Source organism: Macadamia integrifolia, chromosome 7 (assembly GCF_013358625.1).
Source record: "Macadamia integrifolia cultivar HAES 741 chromosome 7, SCU_Mint_v3, whole genome shotgun sequence".
NCBI lineage: Eukaryota > Viridiplantae > Streptophyta > Magnoliopsida > Proteales > Proteaceae > Macadamia > Macadamia integrifolia.
In genome coordinates, this window is record NC_056563.1 from 17,979,715 (window position 1) to 18,005,105 (window position 25,391).

General features: G+C 40.5%; 1 long non-coding RNA gene across 1 annotated transcript; it reads right to left on the reverse strand.

Moving 5' to 3' along the window:
• Window positions 1-21,321: 21,321 nt before the first annotated feature.
• Window positions 21,322-24,965, reverse strand: LOC122083885. The gene is made up of 2 exons (XR_006141745.1): window positions 24,689-24,965; window positions 21,322-21,690 (listed from the first exon to the last, which is right to left on the reverse strand). It is a non-coding gene; the product is annotated as an uncharacterized LOC122083885 (long non-coding RNA).
• Window positions 24,966-25,391: the final 426 nt, after the last annotated feature.

Below are 25,391 nucleotides of genomic sequence, written 5' to 3' on the forward strand. Positions count from 1 at the left end.
TGAATGCCAAACAAATGCCTTGAAATAATGCCAAACGTCCTCTCTCCACTTACTTGTAGCGTACAAGGATTCCCGCTCGGTACGGGTGAGATCCGGAGCGAATCGGGTAGGATTTGGTGAACCTAACATAATTGAGAGGGGTTAGTACTTCACCATTTTAGAATCAAAATTAATGAAATCCGATGTCAAAATCGTGTTTAGAACGTCGAAAGAAGGTCACCCGTCCGATTTGGGCTCGATCGGACCTACGGATCACCTTCGGGGCCACTCAGGTGGGTCAGACAGGTGGGCTGTCTACCCACCGGTCCTACCCGCCGGTTTGGACCGGCGGGTATGGACCCGCCGGTTTGGCCAGGGACCCCCCCTCTCAGGTGGGTGCTCTCAGGCGGGTAGGGACCTGCCGGTTGTACCCGCCGGTTTTGGCGGAAAAACCCCAGTTTCTTCTCAACTCCCTCCATTCCTTGGGGACCCCAATAGGGCTTTTCTCAACCCATTCTTCACACCTTTAAAGTCCTATAGGATGGTTCTAGCTTAGATCTAAGTGAGATTCGAGTGAGGGGAACCATCTTACCTTCTTTGCTCAAGAATGACTTCAAACCCTTCAAAAACACTTCCAACTCACAATGCTCCTTCTACCTTGTCAATATCTCTTCAAATCCTTCAAGATCAACACATAAATCATCTATTAAACCTTAGATTCATCATTTCAAAGGGTATTTACAAGATCTCAAGAAATCATACTCGAATCGAGGGTTTAAAGCTCGGGTATGGTGAATGTTCATAAAACCCAACTTTTCTTACCTCCAACTGTAGATCTAGAGTTGAAGATTACTCTCCCGGCACCGGAATGGCAAGATCTAGCTTTGGCGCCACTGAAATCCTTCCTTTCTTCCTCTTCCTTCTTCTTCCCTTTCTTTTCTCTCTCCTCTTTACTTTTCTCACCAAACGTACGAGGGTAATAAATGGAAAGAAAAGAAATCATAAAGTCTTATATACTATTCCTAATTAAGTGAATAGTGTCGGATGGGTCACACAGGTGGGTGGGTGTACCCACCTGTCATACCCACCCGAGAGTCAAAACTTGGGATTTTGACCGGGCTCGGACCTCGGCTCAAACCCCACCCCAGGCATACATTGTAGCCTACGTATATATCTTAAAATACAGATATAATACCTGTTTATCCGTACATAGCCTTATGGTAGGTGCACGTACACGGTTTGGGCACTCCCGTCTCTTCTGGCACTGGCTTGGACTTATCGGGCCAGCCGGTGTTCAAGGTCACCCGTGCCATCATAGCCCATAAGGAACCCGCTCTAATATCCTCAGGCTCGGTTCTTGCATAGTTAAACCGGTTCAACCACGAAATCAGACCGGGTTTAAGAAGCGGGATATTACATTACCCCCCCCTTCTGAAAAATTTCGTCCTCGAAATTGCGTACCTGGTTGATCAAAAAGATGAGGGTACTTGGCTCGGATTTCTTCTTCTACCTCCCAAGATGCTTCTTCAAGTGAATGATCAGCCCATCGCACCTTTACATAGGAAATGGAGCGGTTGCGAAGGGTTTTCACCTTCCGGTCCAAAATTTCAGCTGGCTGTTCTGTGTAGGTCATATCAGCCTCTAGGTACCCTGGTTCCACAGGTAGTACATGAGATGGATCATGCACGTACTTCTTCAGCATGGATACATGGAATACATTGTGAACATTTCCAAGTGAAGGTGGCAGAGCTAGCATGTAGGCTACTGAGCCAACCCGGGACAAGATCTCAAATGGTCCCATGTATCTTGGACTCAACTTCCCCTTTCTGTGAAACCTTTGCAAACCTTTAGTAGGAGAGATCTTGAGAAATACTTTTTCCCCTGGCTGAAATTCAATCTCCTTCCTGCGGGTGTCCGCATAGCTCTTTTGACGGGACTGAGCTGCTTTAATCCGTTCCCTAATAACGTCGACCTTGTCACAAGTCATTTGGATCATCTCAGGTCCTAACATTCGACGTTCACCTACCTCATTCCAATACAAAGGAGTTCTGCACTTTCTGCCATATAACGCTTCATATGGAGCCATCCCAATTGTAGCTTGGTAACTATTATTATATGCAAACTCCATAAGAGGTATATATTCTTCCCAGCTGCCACTCATCTCCATTGCACATGCCCTGAGCATGTCTTCTAATATTTGTATGATTCTCTCCGACTGACCATCCGTCTGTGGGTGAAAAGCTGTACTCAATTTCAGTTGCGATCCCAAGGCACGCTGTAAACTTTTCCAAAATCTGGAAGTGAACCTTGGGTCCCTATCTGAAACAATGCTCACTGGCACTCCGTGTAATCGCACTATGTTGTCCATGTAAAGTTGTGCTAGTCTGGTCATGGAGAACTTGGTCTTGATAGGAATGAAGTGGGCAGTCTTGGTAAGCCGATCCACAATCACCCATATCGCATCCATTCCCTTAGGTGTACATGGTAGTCCGGTGATGAAGTCCACTGTAATCCTTTCCCACTTCCATTCTGGTACTGGGAGTGGCTGAAGGGTACCATAAGGTAGATGCCTCTCAGCTTTCACCTTCTGGCAGGTAAGACAAGTTGCTACATACAAAGCTATGGTGACTTTCATGCTTGGCCACCAATAACTCTGTTTGAGGTCTTTGTACATTTTGGTACTTCCTGGGTGAAGTGAGTACTCGGAGTTATGTGCTTCTCTCACTATCTTATCTTGTATATCCAAATCATCAGGCACACACAATCTGTCTCGGAACATCAATGCCCCATCACTGGCTAAAGTAAAATCTGGGTCGTTCATTGTTTGGTCTTGAACCTTAACTCTGATCCGCTGCAATTCGGGATCCAAAGGTTGCTTCACAATCACTTCTTGTCTAATTGCCGGATGCACCTGTAGAGCCGATAAGGATACCGTCAACCATTTAAGGTTTTCTGGTTGAGGTTCAAGCTCTAGGGTTGCCCCTTCATACAAGAGGGTTTCATCCATTAGCATCGCCTCTTGCACCAGTGGTGAGCTGACTGCTAAGCATGAAAGCGACACAGTCTGTGTCTTCCGACTCAATGCATCTGCCACTACATTAGCCTTGCCGGGATGATACTGAATATCGCAGTCATAATCATTCATGAGTTCCAGCCATCTTCTCTGTCTCATATTCAAATCCTTCTGGGTGAAGAAGTATTTGAGGCTCTTGTGGTCACTGTATATCTCACACTTTTTCCCATACAAATAGTGTCGCCAGATCTTAAGGGCAAAGATGACTGCCGCTAGTTCCAAGTCATGAGTGGGGTAATTCTTCTCATATTCTTTTAGTTGTCGGGATGCATACGCTATTACCTTTCCGCGTTGCATGAGAATACAACCCAACCCAACTTTGGAAGCATCGGTGTAGACCGTCATTCCACCTGTGCCTTCAGGAATAGTTAGCACAGGGGCAGTCACCAACTTCTCTTTCAATTCTTGGAAGCTCTTCTCACATTCCGCTGCCCAGTCGAATTTCACACCCTTTTTAGTCAACTTGGTCATTGGTGCTGAGATCCGAGCAAAATTCTCGATGAAACGCCGGTAATATCCAGCCAAACCCAAGAAGCTTCTAATTTCTGTAACATTCTTGGGGCTTTCCCATTCCACTACTGCTTTCACCTTAGCAGGATCTACTTCGATTCCAGCTTTAGACACTACGTGCCCCAGGAATCCAACTTGTTCAAGCCAGAATTCACACTTGCTGTACTTGGCAAATAACTATTGATCTCTCAACCTCTGTAACACCATTCTCAAGTGTTGAGTGTGCTCCTCCTCGGTCTTGGAGTAGATCAAGATATCGTCAATAAAAACAATTACCCATTTGTCGAGCACATCCTGAAATACTCGATTCATTAGATCCATGAATGTTTCCGGTGCATTGGTTAACCCAAAGGACAACACTAGGAACTCATAATGACCGTATCGAGTCCTCAATGCTGTTTTGGGTATATCACTACTCTTTATCTTGAGCTGATAATAGCCGGACCGAAGGTATATCTTTGAAAATACTCTGGCTCCCTGCAGCTGATCAAATAAATCATCAATGCTTGGCAATGGATACCGGTTCTTAATGGTCAGCTTATTCAACTCCCGGTAATCTATGCACATACGCAAACTACCATCCTTCTTCTTGACGAATAACACCGGGGCACCCCAAGGTGAAACACTTGGGCGAATGAACCCCTTTTCCAATAGTTCCTGCAACTGCATCTGCAACTCCTTCAATTCAGCTGGTGCCATCCTATATGGAGCCTTAGATACTGGAGCTGCTCCAGGAGTCAAGTCTATGGCAAACTCCAACTCTCTATCAGGGGGTAAATGCACCAGATCATCTGGGAAAACATCGGGAAAATCCTTAACCACCTTTACTTCTTCTAGAGGTGTAACTCTCGCATCAACATCGAGTACCGAGGCTATGAAACCCTGACATCCACTTTCTAGCAACTTTACCGCTTGGAGAGCGGAGACCAGAACCTTCCTCACCCTTTTCATGGTATCTGCTCGGTACACCCACTCTTTCCCTTCGTCATCTGTTACCTTAATCAGCCTTTCCGCACAGATCACATTAGCTCGATGAACCGACAACCAATCCATACCCAATATAACATCAAAATTCTGCATATTGAACTTAATGAGTTGCGCATCAAAGTTCTTTCCACTAATCTCCACCGGGCACGGTCCATACACTTCCTTCAACTGTGCAATCTTACCAGTAGGCATACTAACAATCATTCCCTGGTCTAGGATCCTGGGTGACATCCCAAGCTTCCCTACAAACCTCTTAGATGCGAATGAATGAGTAGCTCCTGAATCAAATAAAACATAGGCTGGTATGCCCAATATGGGTAGAATACCTAATATAACAATGTATATAATTTCAGCAGGTCATCAATATTAATCATAATGAACTTCTTAATTTAAAATGTACCTGCTACAACTTCTGTACTAGCCTCAGCTTCCTCGGCTGATAGGGCATACATCCTTCCCTGCGGTTGACTGCCTCGAGGCAAGGGAGGTCGGTAAGCAGAGGGCTGACTGGAGGGCAAGGCTGGTCGGGACCGACAGTCTTTCGCATAATGCCCATAGGAATGGCAGTTGAAACAACGAATCTGAGACGTCAGAACTGGAGCGGGGCCCCTCTGCACTTGACCCGCTGCAGATGGAGGTCGAGGTGGTCTTGAAGCTGTAGGTACCACACTAGTGTTCGGGCGAAAAGAAGTAGAACCCGAACCACCAACTGGCCTAGAAGGGTAGCCAGATGGCCTATAGGGCTGCCTATACATAGGCCCAGAACTGTATGACCCACGGTATGCTTTGGAGGAATTTCCCGCATCCGGGAATGGATTTGTTCTCTTCCACAGTCCAGGAGTGAGGGACTGTTCACCCTTTTGCTTATCTTCCATTGTTTTGGCCTTCTGTACAATCTGGCCATATTCGGTCAAATCCAAGACTTCCAGCACAGACCCAATAGACGCTTTTAGGCCCTTTAGGAACCTTGTGCCTTCTCTTCAGCTGTTCGCATATGCCTTGGGGCAAAATGGAATAAACTTTCAAACTGTTGCTGATACTCAAGGACAGTCTTACCTCCTTGAGTTAAGGCCATGAACTCAGTCTCCTTCCGATCTCTGAAACTGCGCGGATAATGGTTATCCAAGAACAACTCCTTAAACTGCTCCCAAGTAGGTTCTGGATGAGCAGCCATCAATATAGGCTTGGAAGCTTGCCACCAAGAATTTGCCTCTTTCTTGAGTTGTAACCCAGCACAAATGAGCTTCTGGGCATCCGTGCACTCAAGCACCTCAAATATCTTCTCCAATTCTTGGATCCATTGATCCGGTTCTAGAGGATCACTCCCCACCTTAGAGAATACCGGTGGTAAGTTCCTCTTGAACGACTCTACCACCCTTGACGTGTTGCTCGTCGCCGGGAAGTTAGGAGCATAGACGGGATAGTAGGAGTATGGAGGAGGCATCCCATGCTGAGGAATACCGAATGGTGGGATTGGAGGTGTACCCACTGGTGGTCCCGTTCCCGACCCTACAGGTGGGTCCTGCGGAGTGGGCACCCGGGGAGGTTGACCCGGTTGAGAAAAATCCAACTGTTGCTGGATGGCAGTCATAAATGCTTGCTGTTGTTGAAGCATTTGTTGCTGGAAAGCTTGTTGGGACTGCTGAATTATTGTAGCAACATCTCCCGGTGTAATGACCGGTGGAGGGTCCGGGAGTGCAGTCATAGGTGGGTCCCCATGTGCCCCACCCTGACCATGGGTCTCTGCAGGTAGTGGAGGTGAGGTATGCCCCACAGAACGGGCCCCTCCGGAATTTCGTGGTCGACCGACCCGACGAGGACCCCGCGAGGTACCTCGGGCATTACTACCGGATCTAGTACGTACCATCGTATCCTTGTACCTGGAACATATCACACACCATATTGATTAAACACCATAAACTGATTTAGGCACACAATCATATGCCATTATATGAGGTGTTGTAGTGTATGATAGCCTGTAATTAATCATAGCTCAATTCCAAGATACAGGCAAAGTCCACAACATACATGCTAATGATCCCACTCGACCATAGCACATTGATCAGAGGACTAATATCCACCATAAACCAATGAATTCACAATAGGAGAAGAGAAGGGAAAAGAAAAGAAAGAAAATTTTCAAAATTTTAAAATTTTTCCCTCTGCCCAAACCGGTGGGATGAACCGGCGGGTAGGGACCCGGTCTGACCCGCCGGTCCCAACACCCAAACCGGCGGGTGTCACCGGCGGGTAGGGACCCGCCGGTCTGACCCGCGGTCATGCCCGAAATAAAACACGAACAGGGCCTTCAGGCCCTGTTTTGCCTGTCACTCTCACTCTCTCCCCTCTCTTTCTTCCTTTTCCTTTTGGACGATCTTGGGAGTCTACTCGGCGCTCATACTCGCGATTCCACTCATCCACACGGCGCTTTAGTGAAGAGTCAACTCATCTTCATCCAAGTAAGTTCCTCTTCTTCTCCTTTTTCCAGAATTTCAATTTGGTGAAATGCTTGAATAGGGTTTACTTTCTAGGCTTTCTTTCTCTATTTTCCACCATAGAAAAGTATTACATGTGTTTATGATGATTCCACTGTGCTCATTTGTAGTGTATAGGAATCATCCCACTCTATTTGGAGAAAAACCCAAATTGATGCCCTAGGTTCCCAAATTTGGGGTTTCTTCAATCCTTACTCTTTTGCTCAAATTGACGACTCCTTTGTAATGCATTCCGCTTGTTTTACGCTAGATATGAGTTAGATTTCATTGAATCATCCATTATGCTTGAAACCCCATGTATTTCCCATGAAAATTCCTATTTTGGCTTGGTTTCCTAAATTTTCATCCATACTTGTACTCATCGAATTCCATAACCTATTTGGGGTATATTCTTGAAATTTCAACATCCCATTACTATGGCATTTCATTCTAGACCTAGTTTCAAACTTTCACTCCACTATGAATGGCTCAATGAATCGAAACCCACCATTCCACTCATGTATGCTCATGCTCTCCTTTGCTGTCATTTTACTGTTTTGGCACGTTTCCATGCGTTGCCATCACCATGTTTCATATCATAAGTTTCCCATCCTTCTAGATCGTCGCCGTTCCCATTTTGCAGAAATTGGATTTTGGATTTCCCTTCTTTAATGCTGCTGTCTTTTATTACTGTACTAACCCAACTTCTTTACTTATTGCCAGGATGTCTTCACGCACCGGCAGAGGACCATCTTCCTCTGGCGTTCGACGCAAGACCACCGCTTCTAAGCGGAAAAGTGCGGAGACCAGCACTTCAGCTCATCGCACAGGGAGACCTGCACCTGCTCAGTCTGACCCTTCAGACTACGATGAGGAGCACTTCACTAGTGCAGAGGCCGCAGCCAAATGGCCCAACTTCCTGAAGGGGCCAGTGTTGATGGAAAAGACCGTGGTAGTCGAGGACTTCCACAAGGCCAGCTTCAGGAGAGGTTCTCAGCATTGGGCTGGGACACGATTCTTCAGGTAGACCGACCGTGCTACGAGCAGCTCGTCCGTCGGTTTTATTGCAACCTCGAGGTATCGTATCAGTACGGGGAATTCACCATCAGCAGCCTGGTGAAGGGAGTGGATATCCAGCTGACGGTAGACACCTTGGCCAGCATACTGGGCATATCGGCGGCGGGACACCGATACTACAGTCCCCCAGGAGTAGACCTCAGGGACCGTTCATGAGCATGGAGACACCGGACTTCATCTACGAGACCATCTGCGGCAGCAGCAGTCGCCCGGAGTCCGAGACATCTTTCTTCCCTGAGGTCCGTCTCTTCGCCCGGTTGATCCAGTTCAACCTGCTCCCCAGAGGAGGTCATCAGAACCAGGTAGGTTTCATGACGGCTTTCATAGCATTTTGTATTTTCACAGCAGCAGAGGGAGGCGGGGAGCACTTGTGCCTTCCCTATATCATCCTCCGAGCGATGGAGCACCATGCTTCCCACCCAGAGGACGGAGGATTCCCCTACGGCAGGATCCTCACCAGGATCTTCGAGTTCTTCAGGGTGGATCTGAGCGGAGAGGAGGGGAAGACTCCGGCCGATAGGTTCGATCGGAGCAACCTCTTGAAGATGGGTCTCCACACCCTCATGGATTCACCTCCGAGATCGGGAGCTCAGAGAGGTAGGGGTAGGAGGGCTGCCCCTGTAGAGGATGTCCTCATGGAGGAGGAGTCCAGTGAGGAGGATGAGGACTACGTTCCTCAGGACGAGGAGGAGGAGCCGATGGGCGGCAGCATCCCTGAGGAGGTGCCTCAGGAGTCGAGAGGTACGGGCCCTAGTTCTTCCAGAGCTGCAGCCCCACCACCTGAGAGTGGCGACTACGACTACGAGGACAGGACAGCCTCCATGCGGGCATTGCAGGATGGCCAGGTCCAGATACTGAGGCGGCTGGACGAGATTGCCTCCAGGCAGACCACTTTGGAGGATTCTTTCCGTAGGCTGGGTCAGGACTTGGACACCAGGGCCAACGCCATCTCAGCAGACTATGGCCGGCTTCGGAGGGAGGTACAAGTGGTGAACACGAGGTTAGATTATTACGATCACCGCTTCGACGTTAACTCCAGGCCTCCAGCGAACGTGGTGATCATCGACGACGATGACGACGACCAGTGAGGGCTTGGCTTGCCCACACAGCTATTTATCCATTTTGCTCTTTTTGTAGACATTGTACATTTATTTAGCTCACTCCTTGTAATTGCAATGTAACTTGATTTCATTTATGGAATAAAATATCTTTGGATAGTGGATTGTTGTGGTGTTTTCATATGTGGAGTACCTGTGTGGTTTTGTGGTGATGTGATTTTTCTATCTGTGCCCTTGGTTATATTATTATCTGTTGTTTATCAGGTTTTGTGTAAAATTTTTGGAAATCCCGCTTTACGTCGTTATGCTGCCGAAATTTCGTCGAAATAGTACTTTATAGGTTATAGTACCAACCTAATTACCTTTTATCTACACTCACGCATGCCATGAATGCAACTTATAATATAACCCAATTTTATACTTCCTTTCTTTGACTTTTAATCTTTAAAGCTTTTATATTAGCCCAACCCCATTTTCCTATTATAGAATCTACGGGATTCTAATGGTATGCTGTGAGTGAAGCAGAGCATCACGCTCTGATACCACCGTTTGTCACACCCCGTTCACACTGAACCGGAGCGGCGACCGAGTTAACACCGGTTAACCCAAACCTGCCAGGATCATCAGACACTGTATTCCACCACAGCATACACACACTAAAATCAACTCATCAAATCAGCGGAAGACTAAGTTTTACCTGTAATAATTCCCATATACCTGATACCCAAATGGCGATACAATAATTATATACATTTGGGCCCAAAGGCATGATATATACACAAAAGAATAAAGTTCAAATATCAAATATATACAGAAATCATCAAAACATCAGAGTACACAGCCCGGCTCGGTATCAAGGCTGGAGCTCAGCTCGGCCTCAGAACCGCTGCCCCGCAACACAGCTCTCACACGCGCAGTCTACGCCGTGCTCAAACTCATCAGGGGTCCACCAGTCCTCCTCAGGAAACTCGACTGTGGGACCCACCCCATGCTCCTCAGATGCATGACCTGCAAAATCATCTAAAAAGGGGTGCACACGTGGAATGAGCTCACTAGCTCAATAAGTAGAGAGGTGGACCACACACAACAGTCCACACATCATCATATGCACTACATGCCATGCAAATCATTTTAAATCACATACACCTAATCAACATTACTAAGTCTTTGGTTTTAGTGCTACTACAACCACAGTGCGCGTATACTCCGGGTACGAGCCGCGAACTCCCTCCCGCGATACGCCCATAGGGCAGTTGGAGAAGGCCCACCGTGAGTACTCGGAAAAATAAAGACAATGCCGTCCACCGGCTCTCAACAGAATGTAAATAAATTAAATGACAGTGCTGACTCCAGCAATTTAAAAGCAGTACGATTGGCCCTCTTGAAATACCACCGGGGTTGCCGGCTGTCCTACACGACTCGCCGGGCGTAATGCCTAACCGCCACAGTGTCCGACAACCGCGACCCCTGCTTCCCCCCAAATGGCAACCCAACACCTTAACCCCTGTTGGGAAGGGTCGTAGCACGGGATGGTGAAAATCCTAATACCGCATGCTCCTATATGCAGTACGACTGCATAGTGCCTCCGTGTCCCATACCACGGGCCACCAATGCATTCGTTTCCAAGCCGACCACGGCATCTAGGCTATCAATGCATTATGCAACATGATGTACACATTCAACATATAACATCTCATTCAATTTGCATTTGAAAAGTAAACATAGCATATATGCACATCAATGAGTGAAATGACTAATCTATATAGCATATTCATGATGACCACACCAATGTGTGAAATGACTATTCTATATAGCATATTCATGATGACATGACTAGATTAGATATGGTTATATGAATGCCAAACAAATGCCTTGAAACAAGGCCAAACGTCCTCTCTCCACTTACCTGTAGCATACAAGGATTCCCGCTCGGTACGGGTGAGATCCGGAGCGATTCGGGTAGGATTTGGTGAACCTAACATAATTGAGAGGGGTTAGTACTTCACCATTTTAGAATCAACATTAATGAAATCCGACATCAAAATCGTGTTTAGAACGTCGAAAGAAGGTCCCACGTCCGATTTGGGCTCGATCGGACCTAAGAATCACATTCTGGCCACTCAGGTGGGTCACTCAGGTGGGTTGTCTACCCACCGGTCCTACCTGCCGGTTTGGACCGGCAGGTATGGACCCGCCGGTAGGACCCGCCGGTTTGGCCAGGGACCCCCTGGCCTCTCAGGTGGGTGCTCTCAGGCGGGTAGGGACCCGCCGGTTGTACCTGCCGATTTTGGCGGAAAAACTTCAGTTTCTTCTCAACTTCCTCCATTCCTTGGGGACCCAAATAGGGCTTTTCTCAACCCATTCTTCACACTTTTAAAGTCCTATAGGATGGTTCTAGCTTAGATCTAAGTTAGATTCGAGTGAGGGGAACCATCTTACCTTCTTTGCTCAAGTATGACTTCAAACCCTCCAAATCACTTCCAACTCGCAATGCTCCTTCTACCTTGTCAATATCTCTTCAAATCCTTCAAGATCAACACATAAATCATCTATTAAACCTTAGATTCATCATTTCAAAGGGTGTTTACAAGATCTTAAGAAACCATACTCGAATCAAGGGTTTAAAGCGTGGGTATGGTTAATGTTCATAAAACCCAACTTTTCTTACCTCCAACTGTAGATCTCGAGTTGAAGATTACTCTTCCGGCACCGGAATGGCAAGATCGAGCTTCGGCGCCGCTGAAATCCTTCCTTTCTTCTTCCCTTTCTTTTTTCTCTCTCCTCTTTACTTTTCTCACCAAACGTACGAGGGTAATAAATGGAAAGAAAAGAAGTCATAAAGCTTTATATACTATTCCTACTTAAGTGAATAGTGTTGGATGGTTCACTCAGGTGGGTGGGTGTACCCACCTGTCATACCCACCCGAGAGTCAAAACTTGGGATTTTGACCGGGCTCGGACCTCGGCTCAAACCCCACCCCAGGCATACATTGTAGCCTACGTATATATCTAAAAATACAGATATAGTACCTGTTTTATCCGTACATAGCCTTATGGTAGGTGCACGTACACGGTTTGGGTACTCCCGTCTCTTCTGGCACTGGCTCGGACTTGTCGGGCCAGCCGGTGTTTAAGGTCACCCGTGCCATCATAGCCCATAAGGAACCCGCTCTAATATCCTCTGGCTCGGTTCCTGCATAGTTAAACCGGTTCAACCACGAAATCAGACCGGGTTTAAGAAGCGGGATATTACATGAGAGGTCCTTATTGTTATAGGTAAATATTATGGGCTTTGGTATATCACTGGTTGATGTCCTTCAGACTATATATATCGATACATTGGATTCATAATGCTTTGTTGTGGGCAAAGGAGACGCTCAACACGAGATCCATTCCCATTTATTTGAGGAATATCAAGAGAGGATATCTGGACATGATTAGATGAAATTTCGGATCTGGTTCACATTTTTCAAAATATTTACAAAATTTTCTCAAAATTATTAGTACATATTAATATTTAATTTAAAATATTTTTGAAACATTTTAAGATACCCAATTGGAAGTTCAGATTCTCTGTACGACATTTTGACAAACATGAGCCATGACAGTTTTATTTCCATACTTGGAGGTTTGTTATGTGATATTGTTGAGTGGAGAGATTAGATCGATATTTGGCTACCACAACTCTGGGAAGAATAAAAATTATATCCACTAATATTGAACTTATTGGTATATGTCTTTAACTGATAATTACTGACATTATCTGATCGATAATTATAATGGATTTTTCCATTGGGATCATACCTCTTCTCAGTACTGGTGGCCGAAGATTGTACGTACAATGATTTCATTATAAGAGAGATATTTATTAATTATTGAAATATATATATATATATATTTTAATTGATGTAAGATAAATATGAGCCGATCCGATGGCCGAAACCGTAAGACGGTGAGAGAAAATGAGTATATCATGTTATCCCAAATTATGGACACCTCAATCATGAGGTGTCATTATTATAAGCAAAATGAATTTTAATTACATACATAATTGACACTTCAATCATCAGGTGTCATCATTATTTTTTGTTCAAAAAAAAAAAAAAAGGGTGGTGGCAATTATGATATTAAAATACTTTACCTTTTAAATCTATATATAATTTTTCTCTGGATTTTGAGAAAAAGAGAATAGAAAGGTAACGTATTACATCATCGACTTCTCTTTAATGATTTTTTTTTATTGAAAACAATAAAACCAGCTTGAGGTAAAAAAGGGGCTAAACCCATTGGAAATCACTACATGTCTTGGCTTACAGTACTAAAGAAGGCCCACCATCCCAAGGAGGTATTGTATTTGTAACACTTGAGGTAATGATTCTCCCACCCCATGAGATAGAATTTAATTAATTCAAATCCCTATCCTAGCAAATGGTTGATCCTGTTTTCTAATAAGATTGAAAAAGAAATTCTTATTTATTCCTAGACCCTATCATGCCAACAAAAATGGTATCAGAGCCATCCCATTTGCAGGATCGGGTTTGCATAGGAATCAAGATTTCATAATTGAAATCATTATTTAATGTGTATTATTCATAGACCAAATTGTAAAGGTTGAATTTAATGCACTTTTGTGTATGCTAATTTTGATCCTCTAAGAATGTCCTATAAGTATCATAGCATTCTCCTACCAATATATTGGGTCAAAATATTTGATCCAAATAATTGATTTATTTTCTAATTGTTAGAAAATTGGTAGTGGTCAAGGATGGTTAAAAGTTAAAACCCTCTTTATTGCTTTATTTATGTGATAATGCACATTAATTAATTATTTTATACATATTTGTGTCAGTGATTATGGAAATTATTTAATCCAATAAATGATTTGTTGGGATAAAATGTCATGGTTGATATGTGATTTGTTTATTATTGCATGTTTTACCTCTCTTTAAATCTCTCTCTCTCTCTCTCTCTCTCTCTCTCTCTCTCTCTCTCTCTCTCCCAATGTAAATTTATGTACTCCCCTTGAAAAACTCATATAATGAGTTAATATTTTCAAGGTTGCTTTAACTTTATATGTATTTGAGATTTAAGGATTTTACTTATTTTATTGTATATAAGCAATGGAGATAGTTGATGAGATGGAGATTAATGTTATATCAGAGATGGCAATGGAAGTAATTTCGCTTTAAGATGATATGTCTTATCATTGGATGTGATGTTTTGATATTGTTACTTTCCCATAATCATTGTCACTTAAATTATATTATAATTTTTATGAGATATTAATGTTGTTTACATGGAATGCTAAATATGATGCTAAATGTAATGAGATGAATGCTATCATAAGATGATGCATATATTTTACATATGATGTAAATTTAATTGAATATATGATATTCAACCCTTCATTTGCAAAACTAAGTGTAAAATGGTAATTCTTAAGTAGTAGAATTTTCATGGCCTCCTATTGTTGGTGAGCGTAGAGATTTCATAGACTGGTTCTTGCAGATGCCGATAGGATAATGCATGGATTAGTTAATGAGGTGGTTTGCGTTCATCTCTTATAAGATAGGTAGTGGATACAACTAGTGGGAGTGCACTGCAATAGTAGGCATCATCCCACAGTACCTACGATTCACTTCGAGACAATAGGTATACACTTGACTTGAATGTATGTCATCCGATAGGAATAGATATGACACTCAGATAGCCAAAAAGATATTAGAAGTCTAGTTTCATGTGATGAAACATGATGGACAAAATCAGTCCACCCAATCAACATATTCCAATGACTCCTGATAGGATAAGTTGAGAATGTAGAGATTGTGGTATTCCAATTCACATTAATATGTTTGAGGGTGGCATACATTGTGAGAAACCATTAATTTAGAATTATCCACTTTTATTCAATGGTAATGTCATGCATTCTAATTCTCATTTATTTATTTATTTGTAGATTGTCAATTATGTCAAACCCTATGGCTGTTACTGCCCTGTTAAATGAAAATTGTCTGTTAGGTCCAAACTATATGGACTGAAAAAGAAACCTAATGCTAGTACTTAATGCTGAGGAGCTATCAAGTGTCCTGGACCAAGAATTTCCTTTTCGCCCTGACTTTACCAACCCTGAGGAAATGGAGGCCTTCCAGAAATTCAATAAAATTGATTCTTAAGCCAAAATTTATATCATTGGTTCTCTGGATAAGACCACCAAAATTTATCTCCTTGGTTCTCTGGATAAGAACATTATCAAGTCATGCGATGAGCTGTCAACTGCAAGGGACATGATGAGGGAGTTGTATGAGACATTTGGCAAATAGAACCGTCATGCTCGTCATGCTGTCACTGTAACTATCCACACTACAAAAATGTCTTAAGGGACTTCAGTTCTTGATCATTTGATGAAGATGAATAATCTATTTCAAGAATTGGAATCTCTTGAGACCTTTTTTGATGCTCAATATAAGATTAACATCATCCTTGCTTCTCTGCCTCATATATACAACTCTTTTATTATGAATTTTAATATAAACAAAGTTGTTGTTAGTATTTCTGAGCTCATTAATATGTTACAAGAGACAGAGACAATGCTTAAGAAGCAAAAGGCAGTAGTAATGGCAACAGAGGTTGGGACTTTTGTTCTATGCCTAAGAGCAAGAAAAAGAAGAAGTTTGGTAAGAAAAGGTTTGTAAAAGTAAAAAACAGAAGGAGATACTAAAAATAATGGAAAAGGAAAGTACTTCTATTGCAAGAAAGATGGTCACTGAAAAAGAAATTGTTATGCATATCTTGCAACTCTGAAGAAGAAATCAGAAGAAGGTAATACTGAATCCCATGTTTTGTATGAATCTAATTTGTTGGAATGTCCAACTAATACCTGGTTGGTGGACTCTGGGTCCACAATCCACATGTGCGATGTGTTGCAGGGATTCAACAAGATAAGAAGACTTCATAGAGATGAAGTACGTCTCAGAATGGGATCTGGAGCTGAAGTTTTTACAGTAGCTGTTGGAACTTTTGTTTTGAATCTAGAAATGTCTGTTTTTGGTTTTTACTGTCTGATACTATGTACTAGAGTTTATAAGAAATGTAATATCTATTTTTAAATTAATTTCATTTGGTTATGTTTTTCAATTCAGTTCAAAACTAGTTATTAAAAATAATGAAAATTTTATTGCTTCTGGTTTTATGGAAAATGGACTATATTTTCTAAATTCAGTTGTGAAAACTAATGAGGTTTTAAACATTGATTTGAAAAGAAAATTTGCTCCAGTTAACTCTACTTACTTATGGCACTTGAGATTGGGTCATGTTGGAGTAAATAGGATAAATAGGTTAATAAAAGATGGACCTTTAGATAGTCTAAAGGTAGAATCTTTTTCAACCTGTGAATCATGTTTACAAGGTAAAATGACCAGAAAACCCTTTTCCAATAAGGGTATGAGGGCCAAAAGTTTGTTAGAATTAATCTATACTGATGTTTGTGGTCCTATAAATGTTCAAGCTCGTCATGGGTATGAATATTTTGTGACTTTTACTGACGACTATTCTTGATATGGATATATTTACCCAATGCATCAAAAATTGAAAACTTTTGAAAAGTTCAAGGAATACCGTGCCGAGGTTGAGAACCAATTAGATAAACATATTAAATTCCTCAGATCTGATCGAGGAGTAGAATATTTGTCAAATGAATTTGTGGACTATCTCAAACTTACTGAGATTGTTTCACAGTTGACCACCCTAGGGACACCACAACAAAATGGTGTCTCTGAGAGACGAAATCAGACTCTATTAGATATGGTTCGATCAATGTTAAGTTATTGTGAATTACCTTTGAGTTTTTGGGGTTTTGCCTTAGAGACAAGTATATATATTCTAAATAGGGTTCCAACGAAAGTTATTGCAAAGACACTTTTTGAGTTGTACCTTAGGTGAAAGCCTAGTCTACAACATCTTAAGGTTTGGGGCTGCACTGCACATGTGCGAAAGTAGCAAACTGATAAGTTGGAATCTCGTACAGATAAGTGTTATTTCTTAGGATACCCAAAATGTATTATAGGGTATTATTTTTGTAACCCTGCAGAACAAAAGATTATTGTAAGTAAGCATGCCACTTTTCTGGAAGAGGATTTTATTGTGAGACAATCTGATCCTGTAGTTATAGAAGAATTATCTAATGACCAAGTTCCTTCTGCATCAATTGTACCAGTAGGCCCTGTTACTGCAACTCCTAATGTTGCACCACAACACCAAGAGCCTAGACATAGTGGGAGGATTGTTAGACCTCCTACTAGGTATACCCTTCTTACGTAAGAGGAAAACAGAGTAGAAGAGTTTTACATGGTGTCTGATTCATCTGAATTGGATCCAAATACATATCCTGAGGCTCTTAGGGATGTGGATGCAGTTAAATGGCTAGGGGCTATGCGCTTAGAAATGGACTCTATGTATTCCAACCATGTTTGGACTCTTGTTGATCCACCTCAAGATATAAAACCAATTGGGTGTAAGTGGATTTTTAAGAGAAAGAAAGGCATAGATGGAAAAGTAGATTGTTTCAAAGCAAGACTGGTAATAAAAGGTTATACCCAAGAAGAAGGTATTGATTATGATGAAACCTTTTCTCCAGTGGCAATGATAAAATCCATTAGGATTTTATTATCAATAGCTGCATACTATGATTATGATATTGATAAATGGATGTACAAACATCATTTCTAAATGGATGTACAAACATCATTTCTAAATGGATGTACAAACATCATTTCTAAATGGATATCTTGATGAAGATATCTATATGATGCAGCCAAAAGGGTTTGTATCTCAAAAGGAGGAAACTAAAGTATGCAAGTTGATGAGATCTATTTATGGTCTCAAATAAGCCTCTAGGAGTTGGAATATCCATTTTTTTATCAAACTATCAAATTGTTTAGGTTTGAACAAAATTTGGATGAACCATGTGTTTACATAAAGATTAGTGGGTGTGCAGTTTGTTTTCTTGTCCTATATGTGGATGATATATTGCTCATTGGGAATGATGTGGGCATGCTTACATCTGTAAAAGTGTGGTTGTCAACTAATTTCTCAATGAAAGACCTTAGGGAAGCTAGTTATATCCTTGGTATAAGACTTGTGAGAGATCACAAAAATAAGATGTTAGGCCTATCACAATCCAATTACATTGATAAGATTCTGGCCAGGTTCAACATACAAGATTCAAAGAAAGGAAATGTTCATTTCAGACATGGACTTACATTATCTAAGTCACAGTGTCCTCAAACTACTGAGGACATTGAGACTATGAGGAGGATTCCTTATGCATCAGTTGTAGGGAGTCTCATGCACGCAATGTTATATACCAGGCCAGATATAAGTTATGCTGTAGGGATTGTGAGCCGATATCAATCCAGCCCTAGACAGGAACATTGGATGGTTGTTAAGAATATCCTTAAGTATTTGAGAAGAACCAAGGATCTTTTCTTAGTCTATGGTTGTGATCAGTTTTTAGTTCTGGGTTATACAGACTCAGATTTTCAAATTGATAAGGATGACAGAAAATCCACATCTGGGATGGTTTTTGCTTTGGGTGGTGGGGCAATTATTTGGAAGAGTACCAAATAGAAGTCGACAGCTGATTTCACAACAAAAGCTGAGTACCTGGTAGCTTGTGAAGTGGCAAAGAAGGAGTTTAGTTAAGAAAATTCTTAACTGAATTATATGTGGTCCCTGACCTTATTAAGCACCCTATACAACTTTATTGTGATAATAGGGGAGCTATTGCATAAGCAAAGCAACCTAGAGCTCATCAACGTAACAAACATATGGAATGTAAGTATCATCTCATCAGAGAAATCATCCAGCGTGGTGATGTATTTATAGATAAAGTTGACTCTGTAAACAATTTATTAGCTCCTATGACAAAAAGTTTGTCACAAAATGCATTTGAGAGACATGTTGAAAACATGAGACTAAAATACATAAGTAATTGGATTTGATGTCCAAGTGAAAAATTGTTAAAATATGTCTATCAAATCTATAAATAAATTGTATATTTACAATTATGATTGCATAACATTGACAGGCTGTGGTTGTCCATAGGTTTTCACCTTTAATTTTTTCATTACTAGGGGCAGAACTGGGCATTCTATTCATATGATCATCATATTGTGTGTGCTCATGAATGTTGATTCAGGGATACAAATATGAGTGTACATATTGTGTGTATATTGAATTTGATCAAATAAGAATCTTGAATGGAATACTGTCAGTTGTTGAAGGATAAGATTCCTTTTGGTAGTCATTGATTGATCTCTAGACTTGAAAGGTCCTTATCATTGCAGATAAATATTATGAGTTTTGGTGTATCACTGGTTGATATCCTTCGGACTATATATATCGATACACTGGATTCATAATGTTTTGGTTGTGGGTGAAAGAGACGCTCAACACGGGATCCACTCCCATTTATTTGAGGAATATCAAGAGAGGATATCTGAACATAATTGGATGAATTTTTGGATCCGGTTCACATTTTTCAAAATGTTTACAAAATTTTATCAAAATTATTAATACATATTAATATTTAATTTAAAATATTTTTGAAACATTTTAAGATACTCAATCAGAAATTCAGATTCTCTATGCGACATTTCGAGAAACCTGGGCCATGATAGTTTTATTTTCATGCCTGGAGGTTTATTATGTGATATTGTTGAGTGGAGAGATTAGATCGATATTTGACTCCCACAACTTTGGGAAGAATAAAAATTATATCCACTCATATTGTACTTATTGGTATATGTCTTTGATTGATAATTATTGATATTATCTGATCGACAATTATAGTGGATTTTTTCATTGGGATCATACCTCTTCTCAGTACTGGTGGCCGAAGATTGTATGTACAATGATTTCATTATAAGAGAGATATTTATTGATTATTGAAATATATATATTTTAATTGATATCAGATAAATATGAGCCAATCTGGTGGTTGAAACCGCAAGACGGTGAGAGAGAATGAGTATTTTATGTTATCCCAAATTATGAACACCTCAATCATGAGGTGTCATTACTATAAGCAAAATGAATTTTAATTACACATATAATTGACACCTCAATTGAGGTGTCATCATTATCTTTTATTAATAATAAAAAAAAAGGGTGGTGGCAATCATGATATTAAAATACTTTACCTTTTAACTCTATACATGGTTTTTCTCTGGACTCTAAGAAAAAGATAACAGAACGATAATATATTACGACATCGGCTTTTCTTTATTGTTTTCTTTCTATTGAAAACAATAATACCAGCTTGAGGTCAAAAAGTGGCTGAACCCATTGAAAATCATTACATGTCTTGGCTACAGTACTAAAGAAGGGCTACCATCCTAATGAGGTGTTTTATTTGTGACACTTAAGGTAATGATCTCCCACCCCATGAGATGGAATTTAATTAATTCAAATCCCTATCCTAGCAAATGGTTGATCCTGTTTTCTAATAAGATTGGAAAAACAATTCTTATTTATTCCTAGACCCTATTATGCCAACAATTCCTTCAAAGAAATTCTCAATAAGATTGAGGTATTGAATCTTGGGTAGACTAGTCACCAGTGAGATCGATAAAGTACCCGTCAGGTTGTTCTCTGAGAGATCTAGGTAAATCAAATTTTCACAATGGAGAACGAAAGGGGGGAATTTAGAAAGTGAATTGAGAAATAAGCTTAGGTATGTCTCAGTTGAGACATGCCAATGAACTTAGAGGAGTCAAGGGATTCCAAGTAATTGGATCCAAGATCCAAGTGCCAAACATTCTAAGGATTGCTGAGCTAATAAGGAATTGAACCGACCAAATTGTTACCGCTGAGATCAAGAACACGTAGCGCGGACAATTGCCCCATCTCCAAGGGGATGAAATCAGTGAAATTAGAGGCCGTTTGATTTTGTTTCAATCGTTTCTGTGTCTAGAAACAGCAGAAACGGTTTCTCCCGTTTCTATTCCAAGAAACAATTTTTTTACCTCAAAAAAGTGTTTGATTTTTCTGTTTCAAGAAATGGTTTCTTATGCATGTATCATTAATTACAGTTATGCCATTAGAATTTTGACAAAAGGGAAGACATCATACATGATTAAAATGGAAAAGCCCAATGTGATAGGGATTCAATAGGGAATATCTTTTTAAATGTCACATAAGTAAATAGAACATAGAGTTTTCTATTACGTAACATATACTCTAACAACTAACATAAAATCATTAATGGTAGCAACTAACATAAAGTCATTAAAATCAAAACATCAAGGTCCATCAATTGGAATCATAGGCATTCCCTTCGATATAGCCATTTGATTTGCTATATTTATCCTCAACATTGACATCTGTCTTGCTCCTCTCTGACTTGTGCTTGTAGTTGGAGCAATGAAGTCATCAAGAAGAACTCAATTTTGCAAGATATGTCTTAAGCCTAACCATAATAGAAGTAAATGTCCATTGAGGTCACAAAATGAAGAAGGAAAGTCACCAGATTACTCTACCAAAACAGGAAAAAGAAAAGGGTCAATCAAATGTAAATGGTATGCAAGGCCATGGAAGAGAACAAAAGAGACACAGACGGCCAAAAACTGGTAGCCAACTGCATTCTCCACAACATATCATGATCACAAATACATGAACAATTGAGACAGCAAGCAATAGAAAAAACTAAAATGTGCAAGCTGTTTTTGTTTGGGGGTGTTAAGAATGCTAAATCTGTACAATCTTCACCATCAATATTCCTCATTGTCAAAGTCATGATCACAATGGATTCTGCCAAACCATCAACAAAAATTTACCAATAACTCAAGGAGTAAATGATACAGATGAGATTTAATAAGAATGATACAACACCCTCAAATACAATATCAGCATAGACTCTTTCAATGAGTTAATTGAAGCAGTAAGCATAAGAAAGAGAAAAGAGGGTATCTGATTACAAGGCAAATTTTGAATACTCAATGACAAGACTAGTATTTTTGGTCAATCCAAATTAAAGCTCAACACCAAAGTCAAGCCATCAAATTTTCCCCTATTTTTGCCAACCCTTCATCCAAGAAATGTGAAACAATAGCCCCAGCCAATTAAAATTCCAAATCTGCGAGTGCTTGCTTGGGTTACAAGGAAGCAGAGAATATCTGTTCCATTGCCCCAGCACCATTCTCTGTTGCTTATATAATTGATAATGAATAAGGGGGCATAAGAAAAAACGATATTGTTAAATAACCTTTTCACTGAACCAACTTCAAACAAATGGAAGAGATTAAAGTCAACATACCCAATATAACTTCTGTAGCATTAGAGTTCATTTTTAGTAACTTCTGTAGTTCAATTTTCCTTTGGGTATTTTTTTTTTTTTATAACAAAGGAAAGCAACTATTATTAGAGAAAGTCTGAATAGGAGAAGCTCTTATACAGGAAAGTACAAGAAAAAAGAAAAGGGGGTGGTGAGCACCACCAGACCCAGAAAAAAAACCTAATCAAGCAGCACAAGAAGCAAAGAAATCTGTCTCCTTATTTGAGTCACTAGGAAAAAAAAAAACTAGCTCATTAAGAACATCAACCACCGATTTGCAATCAAGCCCAACCAGGCTCATTAGTTTCCTTAATTTCTCTACCTCCCTCTTCTTTTAGAACCACTAAAAAGACCTTTAAATTAGCCATTGAAGCTGTTGCTATCTTGAGAATTGAAGAGAGAAGCTAGCTTTGAACCATGTCACAACTAATTGGCCCTATTGTTATGTTAACAATAATGTCCTACTGTCCAACTATTCAAGCACTTGAAGCTGCAGTAATATTTCTACAAAATGTACCCAAAAAAAGCTGCGGTAATCTAAGAGACCTTCAGTTTTGAACCATGTCACAACTAATTGGTACATCATCACTTATGCAGTCTCTTGTGTCTCCAAAACAATCTTAACTTGGGACAGTAAACTCCTAATTTCCTCTGATTCTCGCCTTTTTTAACTGCAATTTTCAACTCCATCAACAATGATAGGAGGGAGCCGACGTCAACTCATGACAACTATGGCATGCAATGAAATGAAGATTTAAACAATCATACAGTTAAACAACATGTTCACTAAAACATTTGAATTTAACTCTACTAGTTAAACAACATGTTCACATTCCACTTGGATAAGAGTGGCCTGCTCAAAAATGATGGCCTCTATCTCTCTCTAATGATCGTGGTGGACTCATGGGCACCACTAATATATACAAGGAGAGTGTAAAACGAGCTGAAAAAAGAAAGAGAAGCAAAGCAGGGAAAAAAGGTTGAGAGACCATCATCAGACAAACCAATGGGCAATCAGTAAAGCCATCTTTATTGAGTTTTGACAGACTGTTATGTGCTAACTTGCCTTGTAAGTCAGTCATAGAATTAGATTATAATATCCCCATCCCTTAACATATGGAGATTAAGATCACTTCAGATTTCAAACTAGAGAGAGAGAGGATCTTTGATATTTCTCAACTAATACCCACTTTAAATTTTCTAATCCTAAGTAATCCTTCTTAATTGGTTACAGAGGATTTGTTTAATGTTATCAAAGCCTTCATTTGTCTATACTTATCAGTAACTACTTAATTAGCTACCTCAGAATATCTCATCTCTCATGTGATAGTAAGAAGCAGAGATGAATAGTTAATTAATAATTACAGAACAAACTAAACTAATATAAATACAGTAATACATTAAATAATGTTCCTTCTTTTTATAGCTACCCCTCTCAATTAGGAACAAGGGAACACCCGATTGAATTTCAAAATAGGAGGCCACTGGTGGTTCAAAGAGATTCTCAAAAGTAAAGCAAGACAAAATTCAGAAACCAGAGCTACAAATTACAAACACCTACAAATGTAAAGAAAAAAAAATTGATTGCTTCTCATGAATAAAAACAACAGATATAGATCAGATTAGAAATGTTGTTCAACACTTCAACCCTAACTGAATTTCAGGAAACTGAAACAGAGTTTCTCTAGAAGCATTTGTAAATATTTCTGATGTGAAACCTCAAAGATAATCATCAAATGGTGAATATGAAATTGTTCTTAATCCCCAAATTATATATAGACAGAAGTTAATACATATGAACACAACAGCAATTCTCACAACTCCAAGATTCAAACTCAAAAGAATAGAAATAATTTGTATTAAAAAAAAAATCTGAAGAAGGAAACAAGGAAACAGAAGAAACAGAGTGAGATCAAAGGAGTAAAAATCAGCAGCACAAAGGTCATATAATCAATCCATTCTCATTGCACTCAGGGCATCTAAGGGGCAACCCCTCCTCCCCATCCCCCACTTTTGGAATGGTTTTCCGACTGCCGCTGCAATTGAAGCAGAGCACAAATCGTACTCCGACTTCCCATCATTTTCCAGACACAAAAATTCAAAACATAACTGCAATGCAAATCCCTAACCGCATCCAATCCAGGTTCCATTCCATTACAGAGATGAAATCAGATCTGTGAATTAGTGCTCGAAATGATACCTGAGCTTGACAATCGAACTCGTTGCTGCAAGGAGAGTTGCAGTGAGACCGTTCCTTGACGAGACAAAGAGACGCCGAGCTTTGCGAGAGAAGAGAATTTCGAGCTTTGCAAGAGAGCAGAGAACGTTGAACTTCGCAATAAAGTAGAGAACGTCGAGCTTTGCGAGAGAGCAGAGACGGTTGTCGAGTTTCGCGAGAGAGTTGCAGCTTGTGGAGAGCTACAAAGAGATAGAGAGGGTAGGGCGTCGGGAGCCGGGACATGGGATGGATTTCACGATTTTTCTCCGTCACTTGTTTTAAGAAACAGAAAAACAACTAATAGGTATCTCTTTATTTCTGTTTCGAGAAACAAAAATAGATATAAATTTCAATTTTTATTTTATAAATAAGTGAAACAAAATCAAAAAATCAAACAGAAAATATGATGTTTTTCTATTTTTGAGTACAAAAAAACAGAAAAATCGTTTCTGAAAACAAAATCAAACGGGCCCTTAGTGTTGTCGAGGTTCAATAAAATGAGCTTGGATAGATCAACAATGCCAGAGGAAATCAATCCCTGGAGATTGTTGGAGTTGAGATCCAAGAGGGTCAGATTTGGCAGTGATGTGAAGTTGAGCTGGTCGAGTGTCCCGGTGATATTTGAGTTTGAGAGGTTTATCTCAGAAGCTGAGTGGGGAAAATGGGTTTTTATGTAGAGGTTAGC